Genomic DNA, 10,277 nt, shown 5'->3' on the forward strand with positions numbered 1-10,277 from the left:
GAAAACCACCATAACCATGCCCTGGCTTCAGCTAGTTGCTAAAATGATTTTCCCTAAATCAGTGACTCTTTGGGGGAGTTCCCATGACTATGAATCAGTGTCTGTAACAATAGGGATTATGGACTGGCATGCACTTAGCAAAAGTACACTGCTCCAGAAGGAAAACATGTTTAAAATACTGAATTAAATTTTGAACTAGGAGCTGGAGAAATGGCTCAGTGGTTAAGAGCATGAACTGATTGTCCAGAAGACCTTACCGAGTTCAGCTTCACGCACCCACATCAAGGGACTCACAACAGCCTGAAACCCCAAATCCAGGGCATCTAATGCTCTCTCTGGCCTCCAGGGACACTTCCAGTTAAGCACACAGAAACAGACACAGACACACACAGACCAGAAAACCTGTCCTCAATGTCCAAGTGCTCATTTGCATAGAGGAAAACCTATTTATAATGAACTAGTCCCACAATCTAATTTAATTTAAATGTAAAACACAAAATATATTCTATTGGGCTTAATGTACACCAATTTCCAGCATAACAAATTCCAACTACTATAAATTGAGAGATTATATTTACCTCGTTCAGTTCAGAAAACAAAGCTAACAGCAATTCCACTTGCAGTACTTGAGTCACGAAGATGACAAACATGTACCCATCCATGTTTCTGTCACAAACTGATTCTATGCAAAGGTGTACATCTCTGACAATTTCATTGTTTACTGTGATATGTGTGGTCATACTTATTTGTATATTGAAATGCATATGGTCAGTTCTGCTACAATGCCTTTTTGATAATGTATTAATTTATCCCAACATGGCTGGTACACCAGGCTGGGGCTACGGTTCAGGGACATGGTATCTGCCTAGAATATACTCAACACACGGAGGAGTATGATTCCAATTTCACATCTGCTGATGTGTTATTTCAAAAGCCACCAGGAAACATAAGATGAATGCAGAAAACGTTTCAGCTCAGCAGAGCCACCGAGAAATTCTCAAAGCATGCACATGCACATCACAGGTCAATGAACGACAGTTCATGTGTACACCATACAACTTCACATTGCATTTCATTCCCTCCTTTCAAAACTTACAATAACTCAATACCCCTCCAATGCTCACTTCCATAGGCAGTTAACCAAGAGCCAGATATGCGCCAACAGTGCTGCTTGCAAGCTCCCATTGTTTTACATGTGCTACTTAAGGTTTCCCAATTCAGTGATCCTAACCTATGTTTCAGATGAATCCTGTTTTTATTCAATTTTACATAACAAAGTGATTTTTAGGAAAGCATGTGGCCTTGTTATAGCAGAACTGACTATATTTTATCATAAATGCTTTTCGACTTTATATACTACCAGACAAGTGTGATTATTTTCTTAAACGCACAGCACATTTTTATCATTTGTGGCCAAATCTACATTTTTTTCTTTTATGGGTATTTTTTGGTATACTATCTAAAAACTAACATTCCAACAAATGTCTTCCTGTCTTCTAGAACTTTCCTAGTTTTATGTTGTACAATTAGGACTATGTTCTTGGAAATTTTGCCTGCAATAATATATTAATACAATATGCCATAAAACCAATTCTGTCTATTAATGTAGTTGATGGAGCTATCTTTTGATTTGACGGAATATCTTTCTCCATCTTTTTATTTTTAACCTATCTTTCACAGAGGGGATTTTGCAGACTATACATCTGTTGTGCTGTGTGTGTGTATACACATGTATACTTGCACATACCACATATATATAGTCTATATATGTATAGACAAGCATGTGTTTGTATATATATATGTTTTGTATTATATATATTTAAAATACACTCTAGAACTCTAATAGAACTTTGATCATTCTACCTTGAAGGAAAATATTTAGAGCATTTTCTGTATCTCCTCATCCTTTGTATTACTGTCTAACCTTCTAATTTTACATGATACAAGTGAGATACACTCCTAATTTCCCTTACAAAATCTTACTGAACTTAAAAACTAATTTTTCCTTCTCTCTCTCTCTCTGTAGACTTAAGTTTCACCTATTAATGTGAAAAAACAAAACAAAACCCTGTTGCTATTTCCAGACTCTTTGGGGGTGGGGGACGGTGTTGAGAAAGGGTTTCTCTGTGTAGCCCTGGCTTCCTGGAATTTGCTCTGTAGACCAGGCTGGTCTTGAACTCACAGACAGACACCTGCCTCTGCCTCCTGAGTGCTGGGATTAAAGGTGTGTGCCACCACCGTCTGGCTATCCCAACTTTTTAACATTTATTATTTCTAAATGTATGTATATGTGTGTGCCTATTTGCAAGCAGAATAGTCCTTGCTGAGGCCAGAGGAGGGATTTGGATCCTCTGGAGCTGGAGTTACAGGCGGTTGTAATTTCTCATGAGTACTGGAAAACAAACTCAGGTCTCCAAATAGAGCAACAAGTTCTATTATCCACTGAGCCATCTCTCCAGCCCCTATTTGCAAATCTTTGGATTATTTTTAATGTTTTAGTGACATAAAACAGATATTCTGTGCTGACATGCTTAGAGTTTGCTGCTTCTCTCAGCAGTGGCAAACAGGGAAGCCCAAAGTCATTCCCCATCTCTTTACTATGCTTTTCATTTCCAGGACTTCTGTTCAAGTCCTTCAGTTCCTATGGTTTTGAAATTACTCAGATCATCCAGCATTTGACGGTGTTTTCTGCCTCAGTCATTAGCGGTCACTTGAAACTCCCTGCTGGATAGCACTATCTACCTACATCAATCTGAGTGTAGCTATGACAATTGTTCTCTTAGGAATTTCTTCATCCCCGCCCCCTCCTTAGCTTTTCATACGCTTCTTGTTTCACTGGAAGCTGGACACATAGAGTGGTGGAAATTAAGGTATACAATTTTGTTATCAGAAATGAGTATCCCCCTTCTTTGCCAGGCTATGAGTGCAAAGGGTACATTAACCTAGTTAGGAGTTGATCTGGGTTTAAGCCCTTGTGACAGTTAACTTCAGGGCACCTCAGACTTCATTCTTTTGCAGAATAATGTATATCTGTGGTGGGAGGTGATTTAACCAGAGAAATCTGTCTGAGCTTTGTGTTGTGCTTCATGTAACCTTGTGCTTCTCCCTGCAGTACTCTGTGATCAGGGTAACAGATTCAAACTGTTTACTGGCAGGAGATGTAGTCTCAGTCCTGATTAAGTATTAGTCTGAATCCTATATTACATCACAGGGTCAGGAATATGGACTTCTTGAGTCTCCTGACTAACCTTCCCCTATATATTCTTACTTTTTCCATATTCACCTAAGTGTGCGCTCTCTCTGTCTAACTTTCGTGTGCGTGTGTGTGTGTGTGTGTGTAATATGGTCCCTACACATATATTAAACCTTGTTATTCCAAAGAGAGAACAATTTGGAGCAATTTCTTGACCTTTTCAAAGCTCTGCTGCTGTTCCCCTCCACTGGGTCTGAATAACAGATTCCAGTTTCCTAGGAGTGCACTCAGTGGATTTTGTGTATAATAAACAGCTTCTAAGTTGGCACATTCACTTTCATCCATTTTTCAACTCTTCTGGCTGAACTCTTAACCACCGTCCGAAGGTCCTCCCCTAGCTTTCACCCACCCTCTCCAACCCCTCCTTAAAGTCTGAGCTAATGGTTCACTATCTCCTCAGTACTCTAAGCAGTCTGAAGTAATCAACTTGAAGTATGTCTAGTTTTTTTTTTTTCCATTGCTGTAAAGACGTAAGCGAAGCTTTTAGTATCAGAATCAAAGCTAAATGATATAAATGGTTCCAGGATAGCAAACAGCACGTCAACAATTATTTTATATAAAAGGAAGGTTTTAATGAAGCTGATGAAGGTGAAAAACACTAAAAAGTATCTCAAAACAACTGCACACCATGAAGATGGCTCAGGAGGTAAAGAGGCCTTCTGACAAGTCTAACAATCCTCCTGTCTCTCATGATGAAGGAGCCAACCATCACAGCTAACTCATTGAGCCCGAGTTCAATCCCCAGGCTCTATACAATGGAAGAACAGAAGCACTTATGCAAGTTGCCCTCTGACGTCTGCACATGCATCATGGCACATGAACACAAACACACAAGTAAACAGAAACAATATTCTATGTAAAGAAAGAACCCCCTGCTATGTAGAAACTAAAAGAAAGCACTGCCCTACACTGGACATAGAGCAAAGTCTTAGCAGTAAATAAGACTGGGCTACCGATTAGCTGTAAAACCTTGTTTACACCTTGTTGGCTTTCAGTCCCTCAGAGAAGCAGGGGCAAAGCCTATGCAAAAGAAACCTCACATTCACCTGTGTAAATACAACTTCCAAAAGAAAGAATGGGGCCAACTTAGGTATAAGACGCCTTTTATTTCAATTCCAATTTAGTATCTACTAGGAACCAGATTCCACTATTAACCTTACTCTGAAGTTTAAGAAGAGCAGATTATTACTGCCTACCTGGGTAACCATCGTCTGTTTATCCGTAATAGAGATAAACTCTTGCAAATAAATAACGCAGCCCACCACTGTATAACGTTTTTTACCCATGGCATTCATATTTGAGTAAATATGAATAAAAATATTTTTTATCTCCTTAAGAACTTGATTTGTTTGCAACTAGGCTTGTTTTAGACTATTACTCGCACATAAGAAAATAAAAAAATATGCATAGCTTCTCAAGGGAATACAAATGTATAGGCCCAAGAGCCTAGCTTTAAGGTCTTTACATCCCTATTTCTTAACTCTGACTCCTCTTTTCCTCCTTAGTTGTACTTCCTGTTTTAAAACAAGTAAACGCGGTGTTTTCTCAACTAGGACTTATGGCCCCTGGATGCTAAGTGATATTAACAGCCCAAAGCACCATTTGTGATACTGTGGCTTATACATTGTTTTACATTGTATTTAAAAATTAAAAGGGTTTTATGCTGGAAGCTAAACAAAGTTAAACAGTGAAGAACTAGAAACAAACAAACAAACAAACAAAAAACTAAACGGTGTAGAATAAAATGGAAAAGCAGATCCGGGAAGTAAGGAATCAGTTCACTGAGAGTTCATCTCTATGAAGGGGGCGGCTTTTATTTACATCATTCCTCCACCAAGTGATCAAGGAAACGGTTTCAAGACAAGAGCGGTTAATTTAGCATCCTATAACGGGGAGCTTTGTGGGAAAAAGCACGCAGGTGTAGTCTCAACAGCCACTTCATTGAGCGTCCACGCTCTGCTTCACCTTCCCCAAACGGCCGCGTTCAGAGGTGAAACCACAGCAACCCAGCACCGGCAACAGTGAACAGGCCAGGTTACCTTGCACGAAGAAAAAACCTTGGGGGAAAACTTGATGTTTCATAAAAGGCCTGGAGAAGAGAGGAGCAGCTGTTCCTCCTTTCCCATCAAATCGAAACAGGGCCCAGGGAAAAAAAAGAGAAAAAGTAAAGCGAGTCTACGCGGGACCCCAGAGGAAGGAAAGAGGATCGCTGAGCCAAGGAAACCGGAGGCGCCGGCATCCAGGAGGGAATCCCGAGGGCGGAGCCCACAGGGGAGGAGGTGTGAAGTCGGAGTCAGAGCGAGTTACCAAGAGAAGAAGGGGACAAGGACAGTGATGGGAGAAGAGAAGACTACCAGGCAGAGAGAGAGGGGTGGGGCTGCCAGGGCAGTGCCCGGGGCAAATGTCACTCAGAGCCGGGGGAGGGAAGGGTCCGGGTTCAGGCAACCCGGCGGGTGGAGGAACAGCTGCTGCCTTTAGCAGCTCCGGGCCGCAGCAGCTTAACAGCGCCCGCCCAGTGGTCCCTGCCCGGAGCCCCGGGTCCCCGCGAGTGGGAAGCGACACCGCAGAACCCTCGAGCCGGAGGCGGCTTTACCTTCGCCGGAGGCTGGAAGCGCTCCAGCCCGAGCTCCGCCCGCCGCCGGCTCCACGTCCCGAGCGGGATGAGGCGCCGCCGGCCCCGTCCCCTCTCGCTTTCCTTTTCCCCGCCGGGGCCTGTCGCCGCGGGTTCCTGCGCCGCGGCCCCCACCCCTCCGCTCCTCCCTCCGCCTCTCAGAGGCTCGCTCTGGACGCCGCCATCTTCGCCCAGGCTTGCGAGCGCTAAACCCCAACGCGCCTGCGTGGCCTCCGCCCCGGCCGTCACGAGACCCAGTCAGCTGACCTCAGTGCTTCCGCCTTGCGCCCCGCCCCCGGGCGGACATTGCCCCACCTTCTGCGACCGATTCGCCGCCTTCCGGGAAACGCCGCGTGCGCTCCGCCCGCCGGTCCGCCTCTCGGGAACTACGCGTGCGCAGAGCAAAAGGCTAGGCCTAGAGATCTCTAGGCCCCGTGGGTAGCGAGGAGCCACGCCCCTTGGTGTGTCCCAGGAGGCCACGCCTCCTGAAGCGAGCGTGGGTAGGTGAAGCCACGCCCCTCGGTCTGTGTACAGCAGGCACCGGCTACTGTAACTCTGAATGGGCGCGTCCCTGCCGCCCGGTTCTAGACTTCAGTGTCCTGGCGCATCAGTGAAGCCGTTGGAAGCCTCAGTGCACATCTCTGGTTTAGCTACATCGGGAGTCTAAAGGTTTTACTTGCTGTTGGCTCTCACAGATCCATAGCTGAGCAGGGGGTTAAGTTTGGGTGGTCTGTGAGGTGATGGAGAAGGCTCAGAAGTCAAAGGCCTTTGCAGGTAAGATGCCGAACAGGTAACACTGCTGCCGTCCTTGCCCTCTGTTCCCAGAACCAGGACTCTTTGAGATGGAGATTATCCTCCACGTTCAGTACATTGAAGTCTAGTCCCACAGTAGTAGAGTTAACATTTGAGCTCAAGGAAGTTGACTCCAGAATTTCTGCTGTCCAGCCGTGAACGCCTTTAATCCCAGCGCTAGGCAGGCAGAGGCAGACGAGTCTCTATGAGTTCGAGGCCAGCCTGGGCTACAGAAAAGTTCCAGGACAACCAAAGATACACAGAGGAACCCTGTCTCGAAACACAAAGGAAACAGACAAACAAAAAAAAGAACTTCTGTTCTCTGGGTAGCAGCTCTCTGAAACTATAAAAAGAGGGGGACTCCGAAGATGGAGAGTGTATCAGAATGTATCAGAATTGAGACAAGGGTTCAGATGGCAATTGGATCTATGAGCAAGGAAAGTCTGCTTCATCTCAGACCTGAGATGTGCAGACTGTCCTTTAAAAACTAATTCATTGAAAATAAAACAAAAACTTAAAAGACAACTTGCATGTACACACAGATCTAGGTTTAAAGGCTTGTGGTGAGCTCAACATTCCTCTTGTGTAGCAATGCTGGAACTGGAATTTCTCAGGGACCAAATCTGTGCTTGGCTCATTTTATAGATGGTGGTTATGAGTTAAAAACATGATAAATCGTTTTTACAGACTTTGCTCCTTGACTAATGGACCCATTCTGTTACTGGAGACTACTGCAGTTTTCCTTTGATAGGCTTCCCTGCACTGTGGCAGTAAGATAAGATGCACATGCGCAACCAGGAACAGCTAGTTTGTAAAGACAGGACCTGCAATAGAATGGGAAGGGACAAGAAAAAAGAAACAAAACAAGTGTTAAGGGGCCTCTTGGCTTATCCATCATGGGGAGAAAAGCATGTACTTATGTGACTTTTTATACATTATGGAACCTTAGAGTATTGCCAGAACTAGATGTATGTTGTACCATTTCAATTTGGTAGAGGAAGCTGACCCAGAGAGTTAAAGTGGCTAGTTCAAGGTGAACTTCATCCTAAAGGTTGAGCCAAGATTTGGTCACAGAGAATGTACCGCCGAGGCCGTCAAATGTCTGAACCCTGACACTACTTCTCTGTTCAATATTTGGAACCATTTAAATGGATTCTCAGAGTGGAAATGAGCTTAGGTAACATGAACTGTCTCGCTCCCCTGTAGTGGAAAATTCCCTGCCTCTGAAGAGAGCTTGAAGCTAAGAAGCAGCAGATTGTTCCAACAAGCCTTTTCTTGCAGGAGCAGTTTGGAGGTTGGTTTGGTTGGTTTTGCTTTGCTTTTACCCCTTTTTTTCATCTGTGTCAGAGGCTTTTACTCTCTGCCAGTGCACCTGACTGTGCCATCTTACCCTGCCCTTACCTGCCTTTTCACCAGTCTCTCACAGATGCAGCCCTTGTACAACTTCCTAATTTCTCTGAGTTGAGTTTGCATAAATCTGTCACTATTTTCAAGATGCTAGAACTAGAGACAAGAATTGGGGCAAGCAGGAGGACTTGGCTCATCTTTCCCTAGACTTCTATTAAGTCACTTCATCCCCATCCCCTAAACTTTTTGAAGGGGGTGTCAAATTCAAGGTAGGCCTTCATTTATTTATCTTTTCTTTCTTCAAAGTCCAAGATTGCACATTTTTCATAGTGCACACCTATCAAATTTTCAGTCCAAATTGTGTGATATAATGTTTCAAAGCTTTTAAAATATACACCTCACCACTTTCTAGCCAGCAGTAATTTTATCTGTGTTCTAAGTTGACATTCAACACAGGAGAGGTTCAAGAACTTAAAAGATCCACCTGGCAAGCCCTGTTTATTGAATTCCCTGCTGCTGTTAAAATGACCTTCCTAATTATATCAATGTCCAGACCCAAAATAATCACTGAGAAGTCTGTACCGTGCAGCAGTGTCTTTTTTTTTCCATCACTTGCTTTGTTTTGTAGCCTTTAACTTTCAATTCTCCTTTTCCACACAAGGGTTTCCACAGAACCCTTGTTCTGTGGGTTTACTTTATTAAATTTTTATTAGATTTATTTATTTTAGTGTATGTGAATTTTGCCCACATTTGTATCTGCACCACTTGCATACCTAGTGCATGCTGAGGCCAGAGTGTGCCTTGGAACTAAAGTTATGAATGGGTGTGAGCCACCATGTGGGTGCTAGGAATCAAATCCAGCTCCTTTGCAATAGCAACAAGTACTTTAAACTGCTAAGCCATCTCTCTAGCTCCTGGAATGCTGTGATTACAGGCATTCCTCACCAAACCCAGATAAACCACTTTTAAATGCAAGAACCACCTTCCTAATGTGGCAACTGATCATGAAGTAACATTATTTTGAAAAATGCAAAATAGCACATGAATAATTTTTTATTTTTTGTGTGATAGGATGAAAAGGAACCCGTGTGATCTTGGGCATTTATACATTTGGTTCAGAGTTGTTGGCAGAGTTTGGAAAGGTTTAGGAATAGCAACGTTGCCAGAGGAACTGTGTGTCTGGAAGCACCCTTTGAGAATCAAAAGCCTCACCTGTTTCTGGTTTGTTCTCAGCTCCTTGCTTATGGTAAAGGATGTGAGCTCTCAGAATCTGCTTCTTGTTGCCATACTCTCCCATCATAATGGCTCTTGATCCCTTTAGAATTGTAAGCCCAAAACTCCTCTTGGTTCTAGAAATTGTCTTGGTCATGGTGTTCTATCACAGCAACAGAAAGTAACTAGTACAATATGAGTATCACTCATGGATACAGTTGGACATCTCCAAAATTTGACATTGATATCTGCACCTAAGAAGTTTCGGGTTTGGGTGCATTTATATTTCAAAGCTTTCAGTTATGGATGTTCACCTGCTAAAATAACACACATTCCAGCCCCCTTTTATGATTGTAAAATCTAAAAGACTTCTGACAAAATCATTTCAGATAAAGAATACTTACCCTGTACTCCTTAAAGCCTTAGAAGAAAACCTTCATTCAGAAACATTGCAATGAATTATCTATGTACACAGAGACAGTAGACTCAACTCTAAATACAGAAATAATTATATAGTCTCTGCTATTTTTTTAAAGGGCCATGCCAGTGAGGGATTATTTTGGTTAACTTACCTGATGTGGAAGACTTGCCCGCTGTGGCTGGCACCATTTCTGGGTTGAGGCCCTATTTGTATAAAAAGGAGGAAGTGAGCTGAGCACATTCATTCATCAGTGTCTTCTCTCTGCTCATGGACGCAATGTGACCAGTTGCCTTGACTTCCCCTCCATGATGGACTACACCTTGACCTGTGTCAGAAATAAACCCCCCTTCTTTCCTTACAGTGCTCTTGTCAGGAGGCTTCATCACAGCATCAGGAAGGGAACTGAGACAGCAACCGAGCTACAAAACACGCCTGGGCTCAGATGCTGTGGAATAATCCTTTTGTACACTGTAAATATGTGTTACTCTTGTTGGTTAATAAAGAGCTGACTGGGCAATGGCTAGGCAGGATTTTCAGGACAGGGAGAATGCTGGGAAGAAGAGGGGCAGAGTTAAGGGAGTCTGAAGAGTCCCAGTCAGATGGAAAGGAAGCAGGACATGCAGGACAGGTAAAAGCCACGA

General features: G+C 43.4%; 1 protein-coding gene and 1 long non-coding RNA gene across 5 annotated transcripts in view; both read right to left on the minus strand.

The window, feature by feature from the left end:
* Nucleotides 1–5,994, minus strand: part of Dnajc13 (DnaJ heat shock protein family (Hsp40) member C13) — a 121,642-nt gene extending 115,648 nt beyond the window's left edge. For 3 of the 4 annotated variants that reach the window (XR_015001866.2, XM_048416817.3, XM_085689652.2), the window contains exon 1: nt 5,847–5,994. The gene's annotated coding sequence lies outside the window, so the exon portion shown is untranslated. The remainder of the gene's footprint in view (nt 1–5,846) is intronic. The other variant, XM_085689653.2, reaches the window with a different exon arrangement.
* A 638-nt stretch (nt 5,995–6,632) lies between these two features.
* Nucleotides 6,633–9,936, minus strand: LOC146894663 (uncharacterized). Its single transcript, XR_015001867.2, has 3 exons — nt 9,788–9,936; nt 9,216–9,378; nt 6,633–7,480 (listed from the first exon to the last, which is right to left on the minus strand). It is a non-coding gene; the product is annotated as an uncharacterized LOC146894663 (long non-coding RNA).
* Between the last annotated feature and the right edge of the window lie 341 nt (nt 9,937–10,277).

This window comes from Myodes glareolus, chromosome 4 (genome assembly GCF_982192425.1).
Source record: "Myodes glareolus chromosome 4, mMyoGla1.1, whole genome shotgun sequence".
Classification (NCBI taxonomy): domain Eukaryota; kingdom Metazoa; phylum Chordata; class Mammalia; order Rodentia; family Cricetidae; genus Myodes; species Myodes glareolus.